At 45.2% G+C, this 24,225-nt stretch overlaps 1 long non-coding RNA gene across 1 annotated transcript in view; it reads right to left on the bottom strand.

Moving 5' to 3' along the window:
• Positions 1–9,963: 9,963 nt before the first annotated feature.
• The window catches only part of LOC138087416 (uncharacterized), an 82,347-nt gene continuing 68,085 nt past the window's right edge, over positions 9,964–24,225 (bottom strand). The window contains exons 5-6 of the long non-coding RNA XR_011145477.1: positions 15,752–15,885; positions 9,964–11,418 (exon numbers count right to left, since the gene is read on the bottom strand). This is a non-coding gene — a long non-coding RNA (uncharacterized lncRNA). The remainder of the gene's footprint in view (positions 11,419–15,751; positions 15,886–24,225) is intronic.

The following is a 24,225-nucleotide window of genomic DNA, read 5'->3' on the forward strand; positions in this document are numbered from 1 at the left end:
ATCTCAGTCCGACCACTGTCTAGCTGTGTGTCCTTGGGCAAATCACTTAACTTCCCTGAACCTTAGTAAGGACTTTCCTCATCTGTGAAAACAATTTTAGTACCTTCTTTACAGCACTATTAAGAGTATTAAACGAACAGTGTATAAAATGTTCAACCCAGAGCTTGGAGTATGACACATATTGGTTATTATTGTGATTATCATTATATGAGCTAAGCCCGAACTTGTCTTGACCAGCTCATTATATTTTCCGGAGTGATAGTTAGTGAACTAGTCATACTAGCCACACTCACATGCTAAAGACAAGGGTTAAGGAGCTCTCTTAGCTCCTTTCTTTACACCACAGGGACCAAAAAGATTCTCCTACTTCTGATTCTCACCCAAGGGCAGGAACCTCTTTCCTATTAAGAAACCACTTGTTTCACAGGGGCCACAAAATAAAAGCTATATACGTAAGTAAAAAACAACTTATTATTTTCTTCAGAAAACAGAAACTGTTCAATATGTCTGCTGTTTCAGAAACAGGAGTATAAAATCTCAATTCAACAGCAGTCCCCAGAGGGAGAAATTATTCTCTGGGGTGTAGCCACAGTGACCCAGAGCAACGTTTCCCGGAAGGCTGGAGAAAATTAAGCCCAAAGTTCCCTCCTCTTGATCAAATCCCTTGGGACCTTACGGGATGCACCTGGGCGGGGGTGGGGCTGGGGCTGAACAGCTGGGCAGCCGGGGAGCAGTCGGGGAGGCAATGCCCAGCGTGTGGTGAACACCATGTGTGTACTGAATGAGTGAAGTTGTAAATCACGCTCACCTCTTAGCTCCTCCTGTGTGGAGACTTTCCTCTTAAGCTGGCCCGGTGAAGCACAGTATATTTTCCCAAAATGGCCATAGTAACAATGTCCAGTCCCACCTGCCCTTCTAGAACCTTGACATTCTCTTATCAAGAAGTGGAGTCTATTTCTCCTCCCCTTGAAATCGGGCTGGGCTTCATGGTAACTTAACAAAATGTTGCAGTCATGATATTGTATAACTAGCAGAACTAGTCAAAAAAGGCAATATGCTCACACTTGGTTGTCTCATGGGAATCTAGCTACCATAATGTGAGGAAGCCAAAGCTATCTGCAGAGGCCTCATGTAGATATTCTGGCTGAGAGTCCCAGCTAAGGTCCCAGACAACAGCCACCACCAGCCACCAGAGACATGTATGAACAAGCCTTCAGATGACTCCAGCCCCAGTGCCTGAGTCACCTACGGCCTTTGAAACTCCCACCTGAGGATCCCACATCGCTGAACAGAGATCAAGCACGCTTGCTGTATGCTATCTGAACTTCTGCTCCACAGAGTCTAAAAGCATAATCAACAGTTGTTTCACACCACTAAGTTTGGAGTAATTTTTAACCTAGCAATAGATAACCAGAATATCCATCTATGGATGGGAGGGACTTGGAACTCTAACCTAGATGTTGAAAGCTGGAGATGGGAGCTGGTATGTGGGGTGGGGATAGGACTTAGTCATGACCTTCCTTTCCCTGAGGAAGGGCAGGCTTGTTCTGGCAGCATGGCGGTCCAGTAGGAAAGGAGGAGACTTTGGAGTCAGATGGCCCCTCACTAACTCTATGGCTTGGACAGGTCACTCCACTTCTCTGAACCTCAGATGAAGATGATAATGTCTCTTTTGCAGTGTGCTTGTATGGATTAAATAAGATCAATAGAGCTGACTTGCTTGGAACATAGACCCTTAATAAATATTCCCATGAAAGGTCCTTTGCTGCTGCTAAGTCGCTTCAGTCATGTTTGACCCTGTGTGACCCCATAAATGGCAGCCCACCAGGCTCCCCCATCCCTGGGATTCTCCAGGTAAGAACACTGGAGTGGGTGGCCATTTCCTTCTCCAATGTATGAAAGTGAAAAGTGAAAGTGAAGTCACTCAGTCCTGTCTGACTCTTAGTGACCCCATGGACTGCAGCCTACCAGGCTCCTCCGTCTATGGGGTTCTCCAGGCAAGGGTACTGGAGTGGGTTGCCATTTCCTTCTCTGCAAAGGTCTTTTGGTTGCCCTCAAATCTGCAAATAAATAGGAGGTGCTTATGAAAAATGCTGCAGGACATTTCTTCTGGGTTGAGTGAGGATTAAAACATAACTCACTTCTCTCAGGGTTTTAATGTATAGAAAACAGGTATAGGAAAGTGACTGTGGATTGAAGTCCCAGCTTTATTAATAGCAGCAAATGCCCAACAATTGCCCCAGGAAGGGCTGCAGTTGGAGCCTGGCATTTTCTCTGTGAGGAAATCTTCAATTAAGGATTCAGATTCTTTGTAAACAAAAGTCCAAGACCTGATGGCTTCACTGGGGAATTCTACCAAACAAACAAATCCTTCCCAAACTCTTCCAAAAGACTGAAGAGGAGAGAATATTCCCAAAGTCATTCAATGATGCCACCCTCATCCCGTCACCAAAACCAAAGACACTACCAAAAAAGAAAACCACAGACCAATAACTCTGATGAACACAGATACAAACATTCTCAACAAAATGTTAGCAAACCAAATCTAACGACACATGAGAAAGATCACCATATCACACCATAATCAAGCTGGTCTCATCCCAGGGTCACAGGGATGATTTAACATCCTCAAATCAATCAATGCAATATATCATACCAAAGAGAGAAAAGAAAAGAACACGTGATCATCTCAATAGAAGTATAAAAGGCATTTGATAAAATTCAACATCTGTTCATGATAAAAACTCTTACCAAAGTGGATATAGAGGGAACATCTCTCAACATAATCCATGCTATTTATGACAAACCCACAGCCAATAACATACTCAACAGTGAAAACTGAATATGATTCAAAGAAATGAAAAGATACTCCATCCTCTTGGATTGGAAGAATTATTACTGTTAAAATGACCACACCACCCAAAGCAATCTGAAGATTTATCGTGACCCCTATCAAATTACCCATGACATTTTTCATAGGACTAGGATGAATAATAATAAATAATCCTAAATTTTATATGGAACCATAAAAGACCCAGAATTATCAAAGCAATCCTGAGGGAAAAGAACAAAGCTGGAGGCATAACCCTCTCAGCTTCAGATAATACTACAAACGTACAGTAATCAAAACAGTGTGGTAGGTAATTCCCTGCTGGCCCAGTGGTTAGGACTCAGCGCTTTCACTGCCATGGCCTGGGGTTCAATGCCTGTTCAGGGAACTAAGATCCCAGAAGCCACAATGCATGGCCAAAACAGGTATTTTTTTAGAAAAACTAAACAAAAAACCCAGAATGGTACTGGCACAAAAACAAACACACAGATCAGTGGAACAGAATACAGAGGCCCCCAAATAAATAAACACCTACAGTCAATTTATCTTCAACAAAGGAGACAAGAATATACAATGGAAAAAAAGACAGTCTCTTCAGCATATGGTGTTGGGAAAGTTGGACAGCTGCATGTAGGTCCATGAAATTAGAACATACCCTCACATTGTACAAAAAAATAAACTCAAAATGGCTTAAAGACTTAAATATAAGATGTGACATCATAAAACACCTAGAAGAAAACACAGGCAAAACATTCTCTGACATAAACGATACTCATTTTTTCTTAGGTTAATCTCCCAAAGCAATATAAATAAAAACAAAAGCATACAAATGGGACCTAATGAAACGTATGCACAATAAGCCTTTGCACAATAAGGAAACACACACAAAGACACACAAAAAGACAACCTACAGACTGGGAGCAAATATTTGCAAATGATGCCCTGACAAGGGTTTAATTTCCAAAGTATATAAACAGCTCATACAAGTTAACAACAACAACAACAACAACAAACCCAATCAAAATAAGGGCAGGAGACCTAAACAGACATTTCTCCAAAGAAGACACACACATGGCCAACAGGCACATGAAAAGATGCTCAGTATCACTAATTACTAGAGAAATGCAACTCAAAACTACAACAAGGTACTGCCTCACACCAGTCAGAATTTTAAAAATCTATAAATATCAAATACTGGAGAGGGTGGAGAAAAGAGAACTCTCCTACACTATGGTAGGAATGTAAATTGGTGCAGCACTGTAGAAAAGAGTGGGTGTTCCTTAAAACACTCAAGATAGAGCTGCAACATGATCCAGCATTTCCACTCCTGGGCAACCATTCAGCGAAAGCTGTCACTCAGAAAGATGCATGCATCCCACGCTACGGAGCAGCACTGTGTACAGCAGCCAAGACAGGAAAGCAACTAAAAGGCCGACAAAAGATGACTGGATAAGAGAGACAAGCTATATGTGGACACATATAATGGAGTATTATTTAGCCCTAAAAAAGAATGAAATGGTAACATTCGCAACATGAGCAAACCTAGAGATTATCATACCAAGTGAAGTAAGCCACAAAGAGAAAGACAAATACCATACGATGTCACTTAAGATATGGAATCTAGAATACGACACAAACGAATCCATTTATGAAACAGATGCACAGACAGAGAAAACAAACATACGGTTACCAAAGGGGAGAGGCGGTGAGGGAGGGAGAAAATAGGAGTATGGGATTAGCAGATACACACTGCTATGTATAAAACAGGCCAACAAGGTCCTACTGTAGAGCACGGGGAGCTCTATTCAATATCCTGTGATGAAACATAATGGAAAAGCATATGTAAAAGAATGTGTGTGCGCGCGTGTGTGTGTGTGTAACTGAATCATTTTGCTATGCACCAGAAACTAACACATTGTTGCTGCTGCTGCTGCTGCTAAGTCGCTTCAGTCGTGTCCGACTCTGTGCGACCCCAGAGACGGCAGCCCACCAGGCTCCCCCATCCCTGGGATTCTCCAGGCAAGAACACTGGAGTGGGTTGCCATTTCCTTCTCTAACGTGTGAAAGTGAAGTCACTCAGTTGTGTCTGACTCTTTGCGACCCCATGTTCTGCAGCCTACCAGGCTCCTCCATCCATGGGATTTTCCAGGCAAGAGTACTGGAGTGGGGTGTCACTGCCTTCTCCGAACTAACACATTGTAATACTGTAAATCAACTATACTTCAATTTTTAAAAAAGGGTTCATATTCTTTAATAGTTATAGGATGATTTAATTTAGGCCTTCTATTGTCAGTTTGAGGCTTCCCTGGTGGCTCAGATGGTAAAGAATCTGTTTGCAATGCAGGAGACCTGGGTTCAATCCCCCTGGAGGAGGAAATGGCAACTCCCTCCAGTATTCTTGCCTGGAGAATTCCATGGACAGAGGAGCCTGGTGGGCTACAGTCCATGGGGGTTGCAGAGTCAGAAACAACTGAGCAACTAACACACAACAACATCGTCAGCTTTGGCCATTTGTGTTTTCCTAGGACTTTGTCCATTTTATCTAAATTTTCAAATGTATTTTCAAACAGAAGTTGTTCTGCTGCCTATTGAATCAGCCACTGAGTCCTCCCTTCTATCAAGCCCTCAGAATTGTACTGTGAGGTCACTGCACGTGCTCCTGTCCAGGGGTCATGGAGATAGAGTTTTTGCCTCCAGTGTAACAGCCTGTGTGTAAACTTGAGCCACACTTTCCTGGACCTCTCTCACCTCCCCAACTTTCCCCCTCCCCACACCCTACTGCCAGAGTGGTGAAGGCACTCTGAGCATCAACAAGTTAGAACTCCTACCTGTCACCCATCCAGAAAGTTCAAGGGAAAACCACCTCCCCTCCCAGCCTAGGCTCCAGAAGACAGCTCAAGTGTGCCCCTGATGATAAGGGCTTGGGGCACCTCCCCCACCGCCTTCCAGTGCATCACTCCTTCAGCTTCCTCTCTCCTCACTGATGTCCTCAGCTGGGCAGGGACATCAGTGACCTCACCTTGGCAATAGCCACACATGTCCCAACTCCCATCTCAGTTGCTAGTTTATTTCCCCGCGGAGGACAAGCAACAGTTAGCAGGCTGGGGTAATGGCTGGGACCTGGGGAGGAAAGAGGAGCTTATGGGGCAGTGAGGGGTTATCTGTTTGGCCCAGAGTGACCTCATGTGGGCTTCTGCTAAAGTAGGAAATGGACGGGTGTCACCTCAGCCATGGCTTCAGGGAGGTGCCCGTGTGGGAGGGACCCTGCTATTCACCTTTCCCAGTGGGGCCCCCTTCCCTCTTGATAGTTTCAGAGAACCCACAAAGGATGGGACTGCTGGGTAGTGCTCCTGAGCCCTTGCTTCCTGGGGATTCCCCAGCTTGCAGCCCCCAACCCCCATCTGCCCTCTCCGTTAGGTCCTGCTGGCTACCCTGCAGCCCCCTCCCCCAGAAAAGCAGCCATTCCTGAGCTATGCCTCTCTCCAAGGGTGCTGCCCTGACGGCCTTAGCAGAATTCTCCTCCATCTGCCTGCCCGCTGAGCAGAGGAGATGATACCAGCTGGGAGTCTCAGGGTCAAAGGTCCTGCAGACTCACCCAGGAGCTGGCTGCTCAGGCAGCACAGGGAGCTGATGCTTTGAGGGATGAGTAGGTGCCCAGCTGGACGCTGAAGAGGTTAAAGGAACATAATGGAAGACAGGAGAGTGGGGGCACATGGGGCTGCTGGAGAAAAGCTGGCCCTGCGCGTGGAGAATTAGAATTGAACGTCAGTAAACAATGCCTTTTCCCCTCATTAAGGACAAATCTGTATGTATAATGTGCCTATTTTCTCTTTCATTAATTCATAAATGGCCACTACTATAAAGCCATTTACCCAGAAGCTTTGACTTGCGCATCAGCCCTGGGTCTGATGTGTCTCCTCTTCTACACAGACCGAGGGGCCCACCTCAGCACCCAGCTCCTGTGAGGGGAGAGACTGCAGGGGGCGTTCCTGTGAGATGCCGTAGACAGAGCTACGGCGGCTTCCAGAAGGAAGCAGAGAGAGGCCGTGAGGGCAGACCCCAGGCCACCCCTCGCTGTCCCCTCTGAGGCCTCCCTCTCATTCTCTCGATTGATTTGTCTGCCCTTGCGTAGCTTGAGAACGCTGACTCTTGGGAGCCCCTGAGAATGTGGCAAATCTTCAAGCACTCCTTAGGATGCCCCACAACAGGCTGGGACCAGAAATCCCACAGATGAGATATCAATTCTGCCCTCATGAAACTCACAGTCCTATAGACAGAGCAGACAGCACACATGTATGTTAAGGAACAGATGCTGGAAGGAAGGTTCACACAAAATGGAAATTGTCAGTGAAAGTTAGGGAGACACCCCAGATGTATGTCTCCTCCATCAGTCTGGAAACTTCCCTGGGAATTGATAACGTGTCTCCATCAACAGACAAGGTACTTCAGGGTATACTGACCACTCCCCTCCCATCAGGGGAGTAGAAATCCTCTGGAGGCAGAAACAGTCTCTTCCACCAAACAGGAGATCCTAGAATTAGGAACCATTGTCCCATCAGATTAAAAACTCCCATGAACAGGGGATCTGTCCCAGAGCAGGGTATTGTCTCCCTGCCATTCTCATTCTAGCCTCCCAGGACTGTGAATAAATACAGCCTCCTTATATCACTCCCCCCTCCTGGGACCCCCAAATGTGTCCTAAACTTACGCCAGGACTTGAGGGGGTGGGGATGGTGCCAAAGTGAGAGATGACACAGTGTCTATCCTCAGGAGCGTCCACCAGCTTTTCTGTTTGTGTGGACAGTAATCCATACAAGTGGGGAGACAGGGCAAGGGGACTGAAGTGACCACTTACGGAGCACCCTCATGGTAGGGATGGGGCACACGCGTGACCTGTTCTGTTATCCCACATAAGAGCTCACAAGCCCGGGAGGTGGGCACCGTTTTCCCCATCCCACAAATGAAGAACTGAAGACCCAGAAAGGGAAAGGGATTCACTCAAGGTCACACAGTCCATCAGTGGTAGAACTGGGAACCAAACACTGTGTCTCTTTCCACCACAGCCAACATCACAGATGAGTGCAAGCACCTAGATGAGTACAAGAACCCCGTGAGCAGGAGAGGCAAGAGGAGAAGGGGAAGGGCAGTGGGGCTGGAGGGGCCAGGCCTGGGGAGAGGAGCTTCTGGCGGACCCCAACTGCAGGAACGGCCTGGAGGCCAAGGCCACTGGGAGAGTCTCTGAGGGTCAACCTGGGGGCAGTCCCACCTCTGAAACCTCTGCCTTCCCTGAAGAGGGCATGTGGAGGAGCCTTAAGCCTGGTAAGGAACCTTGCTCATAAGTCCAGTTATTCCTCAAAAATGTCATCTCCTGAGACTATTTTAACGTTAGACTGACCTCTGATGGACACGAGGTGGTTCCGCTGTCGGGACAGTATCATACTCGGCACACTCATCAGTGTGGTTAGTCATTCTAAGGAGCTGGAAAGAACTCAAATATCCAGCCACTAGAGAATGGAAAAAAGTCCATGTATGGAACACTCAGCAACAGTTAAAAGGAATGAAGCAGACCCCCCAGATGGGCTTGACATGGCCAAATCTCCAAGACATATATTGTTGAGTGAGAAAAAAAAACTCACATGTTGATATATTTAGTGTGATATCACTTGCGTAAAATGAGAAGTCTCAAACAAGGTGCCTTCAGTGGCTACATACCATACTAAAGGGTCTGTAAAATACACATCAGGCTGGTAAACAGTGGTTATCACGGATTAAGAGGGTGGCTGTAACCAGGAGGGTAAGTGATCTAAGGGGACGCTGGCCTGGGCAGGGGGACCGCTTGCCCAGGTTTGCCCAGAATGACCTGTTTCCTCTATTGCTGGTTTAACTTATAAACAGTGCTCCCTTTCACTCTCAAAGGTGTTCAGTTTGGGTGATAAGTTAATTAATCTACTTATCTGTAGGGCTTAATTTTTTACAAAAAGAATGTATGAAGTAATCACTTGTGTCATTTCTAACAGTGCATCAGGAGAAGGTCAAGTCTTCCTCTCCTTCTCCAGGGCCCCAGCCCTACGCCTCAGAGGTAAATACTATTAACAGTTCTCACATCCTTCTCAAAAGTGTAACTCTATATCTAACGACATAACCTTGGGAGCCAGTGGTAAAGAATCCACCCGCCAATGCAGGAGATTCAAGAGACAAGAGTTTGATTTCTGGGTCGGGAAAATCCCCTAGAGGAGGAAATGGCAACCCACTCTAGTATTCTTGCCTGGAAAATCTTAGGGTTGGAGGAGCCTGGCAGGCTAAAATCCATGGGGTTACAAAGAGTCGGACATGACTGAGGCCTCATGCACAAGCTTAAACCACAGAGAAAAAGACACACAGAATTAAGCAGCACACTCTGTTCTGAAACATGCTTTTTTCACTCAATCAGGACATTGGGAAAAAACTTGGTTCTGAAACATGCTTTTTTCACTCAATCATCAGGATATTGGGAAAAACTATCGTTAGATCCTCAGGTCCCACCAACAGAGATTCAGGTTCCGTGGGTTGACAGTGATGGTCATGGATGTGTATTTGACAAACTTTCTGCATGATTTTACTGCCAATGGTCCATGGACTCCAGGCTAATCTTTGTCCATGAAACAATCATTCATCCATTCACTCAATAAACAATCATGGAACCTCACTCTGGATTTGGCCCTGGCTGAGCTTGGAATTCAGCAGAGAATGTAACACAGTCCTTGCCCTCCAGAATGCAGCCTCAGGCCTCTTTCCGATGAGATTAGTCATCACCAACAGTGGGTTGAACTGGCTATGAACATGGGCCGTGGGGTCAGACAAACCTAATCCTAGTACTTCCTCTTTCTGACCATGTGACCTTGGGAAAACTACTTAAGCCACTCTTTGCCTCAGTCATCTGGTCTGTAAAATGGACATCATAATCCCCAAAACACATGATGGGCACTTGATAAGTTGAAGCTACTATCATTCATAATAAATTAATTATAAAGAATATATATCTATATATAATAAAATTCCTACAGCATTCTTGCCAAGAATGTTTAAATTATGAGGAAACAATCTGATAATCTGAACTCAGAAATATTCTAGAAAACTTGCCTATACTCTCCAAAATGTCAGCGTCATGAAAAAAAAAAAGAGAGAGAGAATCTGTTTTAAAGAAGATGAAAGAGACATACAACTAAATGCAAACTGTGATCCATGCTTGGGTTATATACACACACATGTGTGTGTATAATATCATTGGGTAACTGGACGATATGAAAATCAACTGTATAGTATATAATGATGTTGTAGGAGAAGGCAATGGCACTCCACTCCAGTACTCTTGCCTGGAAAATCCCATGGATGGAGGAGCCTGGTAGGCTGCAGTCCATGGGGTCGCTAAGAGTCAAACACGACTGAGTGACTTCACTTTCACTTTTCACCTTCCTGCACTGGAGAAGGAAATGGCAACCCACTCCAGCGTTCTTGCCTGGAGAGTCCCAGGGACGAGGGAGCCTGGTGGGCTGCCGTCTATGGGGTCACACAGAGTTGGACACGACTGAAGCGACTTAGCAGCAGCAGCAGCAGCAATGTTAAATTTCTGTATTGTGATAACTGCACCATGTAAATGATCTCATTCTCAGGATGTATACTGAAATATGTTGTGCTATCTGCAGATAACTCTCAAATGGTTCAGAAAATCTTATGTGTAGAGATGGGGGAGAAAAAACAAGACACAGAAGGAAAGACAGAGAAAGTGGAGAATACGTAGCAAAATGCTAACAACTGGTGTATCGAGATGAGTATATGGGTGATCCTGTTCTATTATTCCAACTTGCTTTGGAATGTAGATTTTACATTTTCCAAAGCAAACAGTTTGCAAAAGTGAAACCTAATGGTTTTAGGAAATGATACTCTGGCTAGTGACTGACTGAGGAAGGAGGGAGGGGCTAGTTGGGGAGCATGGCTGGGAGCTTCCTGACTTCTGTGAATGTCCTATTTCTTGAACTGAGTGAGTTCACATGTAGAGGATACATTGGGCTGGGCACCTACGACTTCTCCTCTTTTTGTGAGTAGGTAACATGCCAATAGATACAGTTTATTTAGAATCATCATCCTAATAAAGCATCCTTCCCAGCATCCTATCCTCTGATCTGGGTCTGTAAATGCAAGATGGGTCCAGGCTGGAGGGAGGGCTGGGGCGGGGCCATTCTTCCCTGAGAGGAAGGACGCGAGTCCGATGACAGCCTGACCCCGCGGGGAGGGGGCAGGCTGCTTCCGGAGGTGCCCCAGCCTGCCCCTCTGGGCCATGCCCACTTCTGCTGCCAGCCTCTGCGGCAGGAAGGTGGCCTTGACTCCACACTTCTCAGGCCCCATGTTCCCCTCTCTCATCAGCCCTGTGGGCCCAGAAGGATGTGGGCTTAATGAGGCGTCTCATCTTGTGTGAGAAGCGAGTCCAGGGGTCAGTTTCCTCTCCTTGCGTTGTTCCCCAAGTGCTTGACATGCTCTGCTTCACTAGCTGGTGACGCAAATGTAGTCATGTCTCTGTACTTTGCAGATTAATTGCTGAAGTCTTCATCAGCCTAAATGAACAGAAACAAGAACAAAGGCTAACACTTACGTGGAGCTCACTACATGCCAGATTCTGCTCTAAGTACTTTATGTATAGAACTCACTTAATCTTACAACAACTCTCTGATAGGCAGAGTCATTGCTGTTTTCTCTTAATCCATCTTATAGATGGGGAAACTGTGGCACAGAGAAGACATTTGCCAAGAAGGACTGACGGCATAATTAGCTGCTGCTGCTAAGTCGCCTCAGTTGCGTCTGACTCTGTGCGACCCCACAGATGGCAGCCCACCAGGCTCCCCGCCCCTGGGACTCTCCAGGTAAGAACACTGGAGTGGGTTACCATTTCCTTCTCCAATGCATGAAAGTGAAAAGTGAAAGTGAAGTTGCTCAGTCGTGTCCGACTCTTAGCAACCCCATGGACTGCAGCCCACCAGGCTCCTAAGTCCATGGGATTTTCCAGGCAAGAGTACTGGAGTGGGGTGCCATTGCCTTCTCCTCATAATTAGCAGGGCCAAGTGCAAAATGAAAATGGAGGAGGGTACTTGTTCAAAAATTATTTAATATAAAAAAAGAATGAAACAATGCACAATATGGATGGACCTATACATTATCATCAGAGAAGGCAATGGCAGCCCACTCCAGTACTCTTGCCTGGAGAATCCCAGGGACGGGGGAGCCTGGTGGGCTGCCGTCTATGGGGTCACACAGTCAGACACGACTGAAGCGACTTAGCAGCAGCAGCAGCAGCAGCATACATTATCATACTAAGTGAAGTAAACCAGATAAAGACAAATATCATATGATATGTGGAATCTTGAAAAAATGATACAAATGAACTTACTTACAAAACAGAAATAGACTCAAAGACACAGGAAAAAAAACTTACATTACCAAAGCGGGGCGAAGTTTGGGATTAACATATATACAGCACTATATATAAAATAGATAAGCAATAGGACCTACTGTATAGCACAAGAAACTATAATCAATATTTTGTAATAATTTACAGGAGAAAAGAACCTAAAAAAGAATGTGTATATATAGGAAATAGCAACTCACTCCAGTATTCTTGCCTGGGGAATCCCATGGACAGAGGGAGCCAGCAGGTGATAGTTCATGAGATTCCAAAGAGTCAGAAATAACTTAGCAATTAAACAACAACAAATATATATATATAACTGAATCAGTTTGCTATACATTTGAAACTAAGACAACATTGTAAATCAACTATACTTCAGTTTAAAAAAAGAAGCCAAAAACTAAAATACGATTCATAGATTTTTTTAATTTATTAAGACATTCAAGACAGCAAGCATGAAGCCCAGCACGGGGGCTCTTTAAGGAAGGCCCCTATGAGACCGTGCAGGTCTGCAACCCATGAGGTCAGGCCAGGGAAGTAGCAGAGTAGAAACTCGAACCCAGTCAGACTCCAGAGTCCATCCTCCTAACCACTGTGATACACTACCCCTCTACCCTTAGGGTTCTTCTCCCCTTACCTCCCACAAGCTGCCCAGGAACTGGAGCCATGCACCAGGAGGTGTCCAGTGTCTAAAAGCCAGGCTTAGACAGAACCGAACGGAGAAGGCAATGGAACCCCACTCCAGTACTCTTGCCTGGAAAATCCCATAAACGGAGGAGCCTGGTGGGCTGCAGTCCATGGGGTCGCTAAGAATTGGACACGACTCAGTGACTTCACTTTCACTTTTCACTTGCATGCATTGGAGAAGGAAATGGCAACCCATTCCGGTGTTCTTGCCTGGAGAATCCCAGGGACAGCGGAGCCTGGTGGGCTTTTGTCTATGGGGTCGCACAGAGTCGGACACGACTGAAGCGACTTAGCAGCAGCAGCAGCAGCAGACAGAACGGAACAGTCTGCCCGGCCTGCTGCCACAAGGGGTCGCTGTTGAAAACCGGTCCCGCGCAGTTTGCCACCTCGACATCCACAGCTCAGTCCTGACCCAACCCTGGCTACAGCGGGCCTCCACATTTAAACTTCAGGCTATAGCTCTTTTATTTCACACTCTTAAGTGCATCCACTGCTCCCACAGCTCGACCTCTACCAGAATGCCTGGGAGTCTCTGCCTTGTCAGCTGCTGGGTGGGCACCAGCCTCGCTAACAAGCACCTAAGCCTGCTATTAGCTTGGTTCACCTATCCAGGTTTTCCATTTCCTGATCCCGAGGTTCTCCTGTGGGACCCCTTCCATCCTTTCTTGCCAAAGGATCTCAGAGAGGCCCAATTCCGTTAGTCAGAAAGGCTCCAGTAATCTTAAACCTCAAAAGGGAAAGGTCAGTCGGGGTCTCGACCTCAGTCCTCCCAAATGCAAATATCCTGCCTCTTAATCAGCGCAGCAAAACCTTCTCAGGATCACATAATTCCTTTCTCCAGCCTTTTCCCAGAGCAATGTGCTCGCCCACTTTGCAAAGCACTGCATAACAGGCAAAGAGGCACTACTCGTTTGCCATAAAATCTAGTTTTGTCTTCCTAGGCACTCCACTACACAGAGTTTAACATGACAGCCCATCGGTGTCACACTCACAACTTTCTTAATAACATAGGTGGCTAAAAACCATTGGAAAATGAGAACTTGAAAGGCTGAAGGATAGGAGGAGAGGGCAGAGCAGGTGGCATGTGAGTACTGTAACCTCCCTCATGAACACCGGCTAGTGAGTCCAGGAATGTCTGGATTACTCTGGGTACCATGGGTATCTCTGCAGTTAAGCCTGCACCATCCAGAGTTCCCCTCTGTATTAGAAGCATATTCAGCTACAGGTGACAGAATATCAACCAATAGTGGACTAAACTGAGATTATTTTCATCTGACAGAAATCTGGAAGTAGGCGAGTTTCTGGCACTGGTTATCAGCTCATGGTGGTGTCATAACACTTCTCTTGATCCTTCCCTCATAGAGGCTGATGGCCGCTGCAGCTCCAGCCTTTAAGTCTGCATTCAAGGCAAAAAGGAGAAAGGGCAAGAAGAGGCAGCACCAGCAACATCCAACGCTCTTACCAAGAAAGGAAAAGCCTTCCTAAGAGCCCACAGCAGGTTTCAGCTCAATGTCCCATTGATCTGAGTTGTGTCCCATGCCTTTCCTGGCTACAAGGGAGTCTGGGAAAGTGAGCCATTTGTCTTGGGCTCACCTCATGCGAAGAGCTGATTCATTGGAAAAGACTCTGATGCTGGGAGGGATTGGGGGCAGGAGGAGAAGGGGACGACAGAGGATGAGATGGCTGGATGGCATCACGGACTCGATGGACGTGAGTCTGAGTGAACTCCGGGAGTTGGTGATGGACAGGGAGGCCTGGCGTGCTGCGATTCATGGGGTCGCAAAGCATCGGCCACAACTGAGTGACTGAACTGAATGGAAGACCCTGTCACCATAAGCAAAACTGGAATGTCACAGCAAAGAGGAATATGCCGCACCCTCCCCCCTACAGTCATTCTAGGCGGCACAGGGCTCCACGGCACCCTCTTAACAGCCTCAAATTCCTACCAAAGGAGCTCCTGCATCCGTGGTCCTCTCAATGCCCCAGGCAAGAAGGGCCCACCCAAGGAGCCGGGATTCTCCTGAGCAGGAGGCCTGCAGACTTCAGCCTTCTCCTTGGTGATTAATGGCGTTGAGCTCAGCGCCGGCAGGGCGGGGAGTGGGGTGGGGGAGGCAGCTAATTAGCTGTAGACTGATTAAGGACAAGGCAGGCAAAGTCCCAGACATGATAAACAGGAACTTTCCATCTTCCTCCCTCCCTTCCTTGTTGCCACCACTATCAACAGCAGAAGCCAGGCCCGCGGTACCCCTCATGGCACACCTGGGTGGGAGGCCAGCAGATACCCAGCCACTGCTCACACTGCCCAGTGCCAACCAGGCAACACAGGGTCTTCCTTCAGGCCTCCTGCTCACCTCCAGCTTTTCCCCACCTCCTTGCTCACAACCGGGTATGGTACCAGGCCGAGGATTTCTAAACCTGCCTCCGTTCTAAAGAATCCACAACTGAGGGCTGTAGAAAGGCAGAAAGGGTGAGTTCACTATGACCTGGAGTCATGAGTCAGGGCTCCGTGGAGGGGCTTTGGATGGGTTTTCTTAGTGGAGCGGTGGTCCTGGAGAAAGGGGAGGACATATGCGCAGGAGTGGGGGTGAAATGAGCAGAACGTGCTCCTGGGGCAGCGAGGAAGCTGGAGACAGGCCCGGAGCAGAACAAAGCCGGAGGCAGGAGGGAGATGAGTACAAGGAGGAAGGAAGAGATTAGATACAGTGCAGCCCAGCTCTTCCAGTCTCAGCTCCTCCACAACACGTGATATCCACATGCCTGATGCCCGGGAGGGGGCCCCAGGGGATCTGCACCCCTACCTCTGGTTGTGATCCTGATCCTGGCCTGTATCTCTCACTTCAGAAAGCACCTGCAGGCACCCTTCATGCCGCCATGGCCCAGCCAGACCACCGTGGAAAAGCTCTCTGACATGTGAGTCTTCTACCAGATAAGGCTGTGATGAGAACAAAGGATGCATTTCACCAACAGATAACAAAAGAAATTCAGTGAGTGTGATTTCTCAAGTCCCTTCTGTTTCCCCAGGTGGAGACACCCTTCAAGAGGTGGCCAAGGCAAAACCCCTATCTTCAGAGGCTTGGGAAGCACCCTACTCCCACCCTACTCTGTCCAGCTCACTCTTACCCATTCTTTGAGTCTCAACTCAAGTTCATTTCTTCCCCTGACCCCTCCAGGATCAGATTCTATGTATTTCCCATCATCAAGTGTAATACAGGATATTAATGCATTTGGATGACTGTCTTTACTACTATAGATTCAATCAGCAAATATTCACTGAGCCATGAACTGTGCTAAGTTCTGGGGATACGATGAGATCCAGACTTGCCCTCGCAGAACTTGTGATCTTGGCGTAAGTCTCAGCTGGTACCTAAATCAGGATCCTAACTCCAGAAGTAAGACTCCTCCCAACCCAAATAAGACAAGGCGACAACTCAAGCTCATTCTACTCGTGGCCTCAGGCCCCTCCCATGAGGACCTTCACGTGCGGTTGCTCAGGCTGTCCATGACACAAGGGGGTGGATGCTGGTATGTGAACGTGAATGTGAAAGTTGCTCAGTTGTGTCCAGCTCTTTGCGACTCCATGGACTATACAGTCCATGAAATTCTCCAAGCCTGAATACTGCAGCCAGTAGCCTTTCCCTTCTCCAGGGGATCTTCCCAACCCAGGGATCAAACCTGGGTCTCTCTGCAATGTGTGCTGCCCATATTCCTCCTTCAGAGCCAAGGCACTCACTCCTCCAGCTGCTGAGAGTGTTGCCCAGTAATGGCTGGCAACTGAGCCCCTCTCCAGGATTTGTCCTCAGCCAAAGAGAGGCATGTCCTTCCCCAGAGTGACATCTGCTCTGCTGTCAGCTCATTTGAAATAACAAAGGCCTGCCCCCTTCCTTGCCTCAATCCAGGAGCTTCCAGTGGGGCTGTAGTTCTTACTACCCAATCCTACTTCCCTCGCCACTCACTCAGGGACTGTTCCTGAGACCACTCCTCAGGAAGATGCCTGCATGCAAATCTCAAGTCTCAGAATCTGTTCCATGGGAACGTGAGAAAGAAACATGTTTGGGCAAAAATCCACCTTCATGTGTGACTGCATCTGGTGGAAAGGACTCCTTTTTTCTCACCTGCACGAAGACGCTCCTGGCATGACTTAGCAGCAGCCCAGCCCAGCCTGAGAGCTGAACCAGGAGTGCTAACCAGTGCCGGAGGGCCTTGGCACAGTCCTGGGGAGGGAAGCAGGCCTTGCAACCAAGTGATTTAGAAGACTCTGGAGGAGAGTATATCTGTGGTAAGAAGCCCACCAGCTCCTGGAGTCTGATTCCAGCTGATTAAGAGGCACCCAGGGCAAGTATTTCTGCAAGACAGCTGGGAAATAAGCTGAGGGAAACTGTTAACCCAGGATTTTCAACAATGTGGAAGATGTCAGACCAGTCCCGAGCACCCTAACTCAGGCCCAGTGTGTGGGAACTCACCCAGGTGGGTGTGGGAGGAGGGCGGGAGAAGCGGGAAGGAATTAGACTTGCACAAACTTCATAATTGAAATCATTAATAGCAGTAAAATAAGTTGTCCACCCTACACGTAATTTGTAGTAATGTTTGGTTACTGAGATTAATTTCTGGTAATGAAATACTAATTAAACCATTTATTGAGTAATGTATTCGCTTGGCGGTGTTTTATGGGTGTTCACTTATAAATATTTTAATTACTTTTGCTAAGTAATTAGAATTTACTAAATAATTTCCAAACTATTTATTAATTTCTAGCAATTCTCAGCCAACCAACAAGTTATTGTTTTACTTTATATCAGTAATTAAAGTCTGGGTTTTTTTCTTTTTTAGGACTTTGAGTGAAGAGAAAGAGTAATAAATACAGTTTATTCTATCAAGGAAGTTGGGCATATTAAAGCAAGAAAAGGGGGGAGACATAAAAATCACTTATAATCCAACATTACTCAAACATCATTAATAAGGTAAACATATCTTTGCAGACTTTCCTTACTGGCACACGTTCCATGCTTTTCAAAATTGAGGCTGTACCAACTACATGATTTTTTGCCACCAAACTTCACCAATTTTTGCATCCTACTTACTATTCAACTAAAGTACTAAACCATTCTAAAGAGTTAAAGTCTCTAACAATTAAAAAGACTTTCTGAAAATGATATTTACTTTTTCTACCTCTACACACCTACTATATGTCAGACACTGTGCAAAGTAATTTATACCTTGCTGCTGCTGCTGCTAAGTCGCTTCAGTCGTGTCCGACTCTGTGTGACCCCATAGACAGCAGCCCACCAGGCTCCCCCGTCCCTGGGATTCTCCAGGCAAGAACACTGGAGTGGGTTGCCATTTCCTCCTCCAAAAATTTATACATTTCTGGTAGTGATAAACTACTCTGTGGCAGTAGTCAGTGTAAAATTGGGCTCCCCACGTGATACAGTCTTAGCATGAAGTCATCCTTAATAAAAGAACGGTCTGAGAGGGGAAAAAAGAAAACACCAAAATAAATGAAACAAGGTCATGGCGAGTGTAGTTCTGGGATCTGCTTTTCTTGCTTGATTATCATAAACAGTTTTCCATTTCAATAAATACGGAGGAGCAGTAATATCTGTTTTCCTAGTTGTATAGTATTCCATGTGCCCAGTTATTATTTAATGCCTAATTGCTGGAAATTTTGGCTATTTTCAGTTTACTACTGTAAAGTATTCACTTAGTCATGTCTGACTCTCTGCCACCCATGGACTGTAGCCTGCTTCTGTCCATGGAGTTCTCTAGGCAAGAGTACTGGGGTGGGTAGCCATTCCCTTCTCCAGGGGATGTTCTTGACCCAGAAATTGAACCTGGGTCTCCTTCATTTCAGACAGATTCTTTACCACCTGAGCCACCAGGGAAGCCCCAGCACAGATTCACAAACACACAAATCTATTCTTAATAAAATATACTACTTTAAGACTATAGTTAAAAATCACTACACTCGATTCAGTATAATTCAGGTAACCTAGTTTAGTTCAAACTGTGGATATCCTGGGACTCCTGCACTGGAAGCAGATTCTTTACTGTCTGAGCCACCAGGGAAGCTCACTACTATTGTAAAGAAGTTTATAAATGAATGACAATATACACAGATCTGTGTGCACTTGTCAACTATTTCTTTAGAACCATATTCCTAGGAGTGGAATTGATGGGTCAAATTGTAGGAACATCTTTAAGGCTTTTGATTCATGCTGCCCACATGCCTCAAGAAAAACTGAACAATTTATACTCCCGTCAGTACAGCTGAAAGACCTTGCCCTGCACTATATGCAATTATTATTATTCTAAATCTCATGTCACTTCTTCTTGCTCTAAGCAGAGAGGTAGCCCAAGAAAGCATTCTGAATCTCAGCACCTCAGAAACTACCGTTCCATTGGCTCAGGAGAAACACGGTCGGCTCATGAAGACCTACATGCTATGTCATCATAGCTTAATTAGCACCAAAATGTTCAAAATTACTCCCTACTACACCATCCCCCTCTCCCCCAGTCTCCTCCTTTCCACCCAGGACTTCCCTTCCCTGCAGGCATCAGCAGACGTGGCACAAAGGGCTTGCCGCGCTGCTGGCAGATGCCCACAGAATAGGACTTCTCCCTTTATCTCTTGAAAAAAATATCTGCCCACCAAAGTCACAGTGCCTAAAACTCTACCATCAGTGGCACACACTAAGCAGCTCCCTAAACATTCAGAGGTTATTCTCGGCGGCAATTTATGTTCTGATGGGTTTTCCAGAGGCTCTCCCATCTCTTTTCCAATGCTCCTCTCTCACTTGCTGCCAAGTCACATGGTGCCTCTGGCCATCCCAAGTTCCCATCCTTAACCCTATCTCCCTCCTCAGACAGTACCACCTTGAAAATTTTTTTTAGTATGTGTGAGATGCAACCTCCTTCAAATAAGTCCAAAAGTCTTCTTTTGGAGATATTTCAACAACTCTCTGAATAAAGGAGGGAGGCAAATTCAGGAGGGAAAGGTGAGCATGAACTGAGAGAAGGACCAATATAGAGATGAAAGGGGGGTCGCCAACACTGCCACCCCAAAACCAAACCACAAAATGGAGCATGCAGTTGGTGGTTGCTGTTTCTCCAGAGTGGAGAGTTCCCACAGGCATATCACCATGGTGCCACCATGACTTATTTCCTTCCATTTTTTGCATCTGTTTCCTCTCTCTCCTTAGAACATATTGCATCCCAGGTACTTCTCCAGGCCCTCAAAAGTTGCTCAAAGGAAGGGAAGCAAAGGTGTGAAGAGCCCCCAGCATTGGCTGAACACTGCAATCACCCAGGGCTCTTGCAAAAATACTGATTAATATCTGTATCCCACCTCAAAAATTCTGATGCAATTGGCCTGGTTTGATTTGGGCCTCAGAGTTTTGAAAATATCACAGGTTGGGGCTTCCCTGGTGATCTAGTGATTTAAGATTTCACCTTCCAATACAGAGAGTGTGGGTTTAATCCCTGGTCGGGGAGCTAAGATCCCACATGACTCAAGGTCAAAAAAACCAAAACATAAAACAGAAACAATATTGTAACAAATTCAATAAAGACTTAAAGAAAGATGAGTTTGGACTTCATCTACTAGCCAGTGGAGCCTATTAAAGATCTGTAAATCACAGCACAGTGGGAAACAGCACTGACTGGAAAGAAGACCATGTCAAGTAAAAATAATAAGAGTGAATAACAATAGAGCAGTTTTTGGATCCCAGGCACTTTTCTTAGACATATACTGTATATTTCAAAAGTATATATGATATAAGAAATGCTAAGACGCTCAGACAGGATAAATAAATAAATAAAACCATACTCACACCTCCAGCATATCAGAGTAAAGCTGCCAAAAGACAAAGGCAAAGAAAAACCTTAAAAAACAGAGGGAAAAAGAAACATTACCTTCAAAGCAGTAATAATAACAATAACTGGCTTCTCTATAGAAACAGTGGAGGCCAGAACAACAAGGTGGGTAGGAAAGTACACATATGTGTATATAAACGACTTTATATATACTTGTTAAATCATCACAATAACCCTAGAAGGTAGCTCCTGTTACTATCACCATTTTAAGTGATGAGAAAAGTGAGGCTTAAGAAAAGTTAATACCTTGTTCATGATCACAGGACAAGTCAACTACAGAACTGAGATTTGAATCCCGGAGGTCTGGCTCCAAAATCCATGATCTTTGGTTTGCTTCTGGATAGGGTGGATTAGCTTATGCAGACCAACCTCTTCCCCAAAAGCAACTAGGAAAGCAAGTTTGAACAAAAAGAAAAATTACCAGGGCACTGAAGACTTGAGAGTCCAAGATAGCAAAGGTAAAAGAAGACCAATGTGTGAAACTGAATATTTGGCAACATTTTCCCCTGCAGGCATCTATAAATTTGTAGACAAATGTTAGGGTCCCAGAAGCTGAGTAGATATTCAGCAGTTGCCTTGGACTAATTTAAAAAATGAATTCTGGGATGCCAAAAATAGGTAACTTAGAAAACATGTCCGGCTTTCATTTGGGACACATAACAAGTTATAGCCAAAAAGTAAGAGCTAACTTTACTTCTAGATTACATAAAGAGATAAGCCATCAGAAAAGCTGAAAACCAGATTTAAACTAGCTCAATCCACAAGTGGGCCTTAGGAAGCATTGCTGCGAACAGAGTTAGTGGAGCTGATGGAATTCCAGCTGAGTTATTTAAAATCCTAAAAGATGATACTATTAAATAAGGTGCTGCATTCAATATGTCAGCAAATTTGGAAAACTCAGCAGTGGCCACAGGAATGGAAAAGGTCTTTGGGATTCATTCCAATCCCAAAGAAGGGCAATGCCAAAGAATGTTCAAATTAACACACAGTTGTACTCATTTCACACGCTAGTAAGGTTATGCTCAAAATCCTTCAAACTAAGCTTTAGCAGTACACGAACCAAGAACTTCCAGATGTACAAGATGGTTTTAGAAAAAGCAGAGGAACCAGAGGTCAAATTGCCAACGTCTGTTGGATCATAGAGAAAGCAAGGGAATTCCAGAAAAAGATCTGTTTCATTGACTACACTAAAGCCTTTGATTGTGTGAAGCACAACAAACTGTAGAATATTCTTAAAGAGATGAGAGTACCAGATCACCTGACCTGTCTCCTGAGAAACCTGTATGCAGGTCAAGAAACAACAGTTAGAACTGGACATGGAACAATGGACTGGGTCAAAATTGGGAAGGGAGTACAACAAGGCTGTATATTGTCACCCTGCATATTTAACTTCAACACAAAGTACATCATGTGAAACGCTGGACTGGATGAATCACAAACTGGAATCAAGATTGCAGGGAGAAATATCAGTAACCTCAGATATGCAGATGACAACACTCTAATGGCAGAAAGTGAAGAGGAACTAAAGAGCCTCTTGATGAGAGTGAAAGAAGAGAGTGAAAAAGCTGGCTTAAAACTCAACATTCAAAAACTAAGATCACGGCACCCTATCCCATCACTTCATGGAAGATAGATGGGGGAAAAGTGTAAACAGTGACAGATTTTATTTTCTTGGGCTCCAAAATCACTGCAGACAATAACTGCAGCTATGAAATTAAAAGATGCTAGCTACTTGGAAGAAAAGCTATGACAAGTTTAGACAGCATAGTAAAAAGCAGAGACATCACGTTGCTGACAAAGGTCCATCTAGTCAAAGCTATGCTTTTTCCAGTAGTCATGTATGGATGTGAGAGCTGGACCATAAAGAAGGTTGTTGTTCAGTCACTCAGTCATGTCCAACTCTTTGTGACGCCATGGACTCTAGCACACCAAGCTTCCCTGTCCATTACTATCTCCTAGGGTTTGCTCAAACTCTTGTCCACTAAGTTGGTGATGCCATCCAACCATCTCATCTTCTGTCACCCCCTGCTCCTCCTGCCCTCATTCTTTCCCAGCATCAGGGTCTTTTCCAATGAGTCAGCTCTTTGCATCAGGTGGTCAAAGTACTGGAGCATCAGCTTCAACATCCGTCTTTCTGAGGTAGAAATTGCTAGGTAGTCAGTGTAGAACTCTGAGACCTCAGTATTGTTTTCAATAAACATCTTGCTCCATTAACCTAAAGCTATACCCTTTGTCCCAAATTTCCGGAATGTGCCCTTGGTCTATTATCAGCACTCAGATCCAGGGAAGGGTAGTAATTAACTTCTTTTTCATATGCCCAAGAGGAAAAAAAAAAGGTTATCATTAATCTTTAGCTCATACATCTCATCCATTGTAAAATGGCCAGGGGTCATGAAAAAGGGTGATGACTTAATCCAAGGAGCAAGAGAATCCATAAAGATGTTAAGTTAAACATTTTGACCTTTAAACTGATTAGTTAGAAATGACATATTTTAAGGACAGGAGCCAACCAAAAATGTACACATTAATACTGGTAAGGATATAAACTTCTATAAATTCTGCATTTGGGGGACTCTTTACCCCCTCTCAGTGTCTATGCTGAGAGCTTTATACTTTCCTTCTCTTCAATAAATCCTATTCACTTACTACCATGAGTGTCTGTGTGTTCGTGAAGTTCATTGTTCGGCTCTGCAAACAAGAACTCAGATTCCCATTTCATTTCCAATGACATTCAGGGTTTATTTTCCTTAGGATTGACTGGTTTGATTTCCTTGATTCCAAGGACTCTCAAGAGTCTTCTCCAGCACCACAATTCAACCATTTAAATACCACCCCCAAAATGAAAGACTGTTATAAATCTAACAAATATATGCAGGATCTCTGTGTTGAAAACTGCAAAATATTGATGAAAGAAAGCAAAGACCTAGATAAATGAAAAGATAATCTATATTTATGGATTGGAAGAATCAAATTAGTAAGATAACAATACCTTCCATTGATCTATAGATTCAATGCAATCCCAATCAAAATCTCAGTATACCCTTTTGAATCATGACTGACCAGTTGATTCTAAAATATATATGGCAAAGGCTCTAGAATGACCAAAACAATTTTGAAAAGGAAGAACAATGTTGAAGATATTAAACTACCTAATTTCAAAACTTAAAAAAAAAGCTATGTTGTTGTTCAGTCGCTAAGTCCTGTCCAATTCTTTGTGACCCCATGAACTGCAGCATGCCAGGCTTCCCTGTCCTTCAGCATTTCCCTCAGTTTGCTCAAACTCATGCCCACTGAGTCAGTGATGCCATCCAACCATCTCATCCTCTGTTGCCCCCTTCTTCTCATTCCCTCAATCATTCCCAGCATCAGGGTCTTTTCCAATGAGTCAGCTGTTCACATCAGG

This window comes from Capricornis sumatraensis, chromosome 10 (assembly GCF_032405125.1).
Source record: "Capricornis sumatraensis isolate serow.1 chromosome 10, serow.2, whole genome shotgun sequence".
Taxonomy (NCBI): domain Eukaryota; kingdom Metazoa; phylum Chordata; class Mammalia; order Artiodactyla; family Bovidae; genus Capricornis; species Capricornis sumatraensis.